Source organism: Danio rerio, chromosome 25 (assembly GCF_052040795.2).
Source record: "Danio rerio strain M-AB ecotype USA chromosome 25, GRCz13ab, whole genome shotgun sequence".
Classification (NCBI taxonomy): domain Eukaryota; kingdom Metazoa; phylum Chordata; class Actinopteri; order Cypriniformes; family Danionidae; genus Danio; species Danio rerio.
In genome coordinates this window covers 13,411,271-13,415,000 of record NC_141045.1, presented here as the reverse complement: position 1 = coordinate 13,415,000, position 3,730 = coordinate 13,411,271, and the positions used below count along the sequence as shown (strand labels likewise).

General features: G+C 37.1%; 1 protein-coding gene across 12 annotated transcripts in view; it reads left to right on the top strand.

The window, feature by feature from the left end:
• LOC147830818 (uncharacterized) overlaps positions 1-1,620 on the top strand; it is a 68,159-nt gene extending 66,539 nt beyond the window's left edge. For all 12 annotated transcript variants that reach the window (XR_015526247.1, XR_015526240.1, XR_015526245.1 and 9 more), the window contains 2 exons: positions 230-332; positions 973-1,620. The gene's annotated coding sequence lies outside the window, so the exon portion shown is untranslated. The remainder of the gene's footprint in view (positions 1-229; positions 333-972) is intronic.
• The last annotated feature ends 2,110 nt before the right edge of the window (positions 1,621-3,730 follow it).

The window sequence follows — 3,730 nt, the reverse complement described above, 5'->3', positions numbered from 1 at the left end:
GCAAAAAAATATTAAACTTAAAATTGCTATATTTAAAAAAAAAAACTGCTTTTATTCTAGCAAAAAAAATAAAAATAAAAATAGCAACATAGGCTTATTCTGAAAACATAGCCTCATATACATTTCTGGAGATCACAAATTGTGTAGTCAGAAATACATATGGCTGCATTTCGTCTTTAAAATAAACGCTACAGGGCGGTATGACACCGTTCCTTTTTGTGCTCACCAGCTGACCGATTACCTATGTATGGACGGCTTTCCCATCGTTACTAGTTTTTCCAGTGGCTCACCATGTACATCGCCGAAGAGCGAAGAGCAGTTCCAGAAAGCAGGTAAGACAAATACTGAACCCAAAAAATAAATAAACAAGTAAATAACAGGGTGAGAATCTGGTAAAAGATGAAACATGGTTAAAATCAAGCGAGGGCTTTTCTTTTTGATTGCTTTCAGTTTAATTTAGGAAAGTGAGAAATCTGAGATCTGCAAAGCATACACAGCAGCTACAAAAACATATTTAGCGCTCTTTAGAAATGTATATAGGGGTAAATTTTCAGAATGAGCCTGGGTGGAAATAGCAAATGTCCTAGGTCTGTTAAAATTTGTGAAATATTCAATAAGAATAAAAAAAATTCGCAGGATATATATATATATATATATATATATATATATATATATATATATATATATATATATATATATGTATATATATATATATATATATATATATATATATATATATATATATATATATATATATATATATATATATATATAAATATAAATGATAAATATTTTTTAAAAGTATTTGTAAAATACAATAATACATAATATATAGTGCATATGGCTGAATTTTCCTTTGCACACTTGCAAAAGAAAAAAGACAATACAGTAGCGAGTGTACATTTCATACATGTACAAGATTGTTTTTTGAGTAATTCTGTGCTTGTCCGTCCTGACCTCCTCCTCTTCCAGCCTTACATTTATCACATGCAGACTGCAGAAGATGAGCTAAAGGCTTGACGAATGAGAAAAACAACAGCAGAAAATACACACGCCATAGACCAGGTTACAGATAGAGGAGCAGAAACACTGAAAAAAATCGGCCCCCAGAGACAGTAATTAAGACAAAGGATGAGGGTTGAATCAGGGTTAAACACTGGCCATCATGAACAGCGTGAAAGAAAGAAGGAAGGAAAGAAAGAAGGAAAAAGAAAGGAATCAGCGCAGCCCCACAGTGATGGATGAAGCTAGGAGCCTGCTATATTAAAGCCATTAGAGGGACATTTCTTCACCTTTCCATATAAATCTCCAGATAAATTATTTACCTCTCGCAGACCCACGCAACATGATATATGTGCGCGAGGCTTTTGTGTTCCTCTTAAGAGCAGCTTTCAGCAGAACCTCGCTGTGCAGGCCTTCAATGAGCTCCAGTTTGTGACGAGTGACCCTTGAAAATGTTGTAAGCGTTTATATTTGTGCGTTGCTGAGGCAGTTTCTGCAGAAATACAGCTGCCGGTTTGACTAAGTGGATCATTCTCATAAAAAAAAAATAAATAAATAAAAAAAGGATGAAATCTGACATGTTGTGAACTAATGATTAATAAAATGTAATACTCTCATGTTTTGTGTGAATTTATATACAATGTATTGTTATAAAATGTGAAGTTTCTGGTTTCTCTGGATTTACAATTGTATGAGTAAATGATCATTTTTGTTCTGTTATGTTTGAATATTATAATGAGACTTAGGGCCCTATCATACACCCAGCGCAATGTGGCGCAAGGCGATGTGCAATACTTGTTTGCTTGTTTCAGCTTGGCGCAAGAGTCGTTTTGAGGCGTTGCGCCACGCTCTTTAAATAGCAAATGCTTTTGCGCTCATATGTGCGCCCATAGGCGTTCTGGTCTAAAAAGGAAGGCGTTCTGAGGCGCACTGCTGGCGCATTGCTATTTTGAGAAACTATAATAGATTTTTCATTGGACCAAAACAAACCCAGTCTAATCTCCAGCGCAGAGTTGCTCTGTTTAACTGTTTTTTGTTAAAAAAAAAAAAAAAAAAACTGTTAACTGTTTGCTTGTGAAATGCTCGGTTTTTCCACTTACTTTACGTCATGTAAATAGCAAATGCACTTATGGCCCAACGCAGCTGGCTCTTAAAGGGAATGGGAGATGAAACTCTGATTGGTTTATTCTTAAAGCACACCTATAACTCATTAAGTAAATATACTCAACCCTTTTAGACCTTGCGCCATGACGCAAAGCGGATTTTCCCGTCTGTAAGTTATCAAATATGGTTTCTGACACGACCTGAAAGCGTTTGCGCCCTGCGCTTTCCGTTTTGCGCATGGACTGTCAAAATAGAGCCCCCAATAGTAGAGATGGTCTAAAGTGAGATTGCATGTGTTTGTTCATTTTAGACAACACCTGTTTTACCTTCACAAGAATTAAGGAAGTTTTATTTGTTTTTCAACTTTTTTTATTGACAAAAAACTGAATAATCTGTTATTTTGAACAATTCAGACCAAAGCTAATGTGTTTATTAGCATGAGTAATGAGTAGACAACACATTTATTACAGTGTTTATTAAAATTTGGAAAGTTGTAAATAAAGTTAAACCATTGTACTAATATTCATAAAACATTCTTCTGAAATACAATCAGCAAAATTACTGTTGATTTCAATTAAGGCTAATTTTTAGTCACTTTTATACATATCTGTACTTTAAAAAAATAGCTTAAACCAGCCTAAGCTGGTTTGCTGGTTTTAGCTGCTTGACCAGCCTGGTTTTAGAGGGGTTTTGGGTGCTGGAAAAAATGACTGAAAACCAGCCTGGAAGTGGCCAAAACCCCTCTAAGGGTCGTTTCACACCTAGACTTTTGTTTCGGAACCTCTCTCGTTTGTCTTTGCACGTTTTTTTTGGCATATGTGAAACCAGAATTCGCACTCAGATCCGCGCCAAATCAATCGGTCCGAGCTTGCCTGAATAAGGTGGTCTTGGCTTGATTGAAACGAACTCTGGAGCGGATCCATTGTAGAGAAAGCAATACAATCCGAGCACAGCTACTGTATATCACAGTGTTTTAAGAATATAGACATACGGCTATATGAAGAGAGAATTATAAGTAGGGCGGGAAGTTTTGGGAGTTATCCGCAAATGCACAGAGACTCCTGGATGCCTGCAAACGAGTGATAATCTCCCGTAAATCACATGTCTCCCTCCCAGTCCTCAAATACGTTGCGTACCCTTCTCACCCCTCCCCACCACTTTAGACACGTCCCGCGTACCCTGTGAAACACCACCAAACCACCACCCCCCGACAGCTGAGTGGGACTCCGTGAAACTCTGACCAATGTGAGGAGAGCATGACTTGTTTTAGCTATTTTGGCCCGTTTAGAAACTTTGCCGTGTGAAAGCGAACCGCACCAAGAACAAAGAGCAACAATGTAACAATTTTTATCCCTGTTTCGTAACAACTGAATGGATTCACAAGCGTGAAAGCACCCTAAAACCAGCGTGGTTGACCAGCTTACACCAGCCAACCAGCCTAGGGTGGTTTTAAGCAGTTTTTTTCAGTAGGGTATAGTAATATATATTAGCATTTTTAACATGTTTTAGCACATGGCAGCCATAATTTAACATGTAGCTAGCATCTTATAAACATTTCTAACACAACTGTCATGCTTTAACACGTGCTTGCCATGTTTTATCATGTTGTTAGCATGTTTAGTCT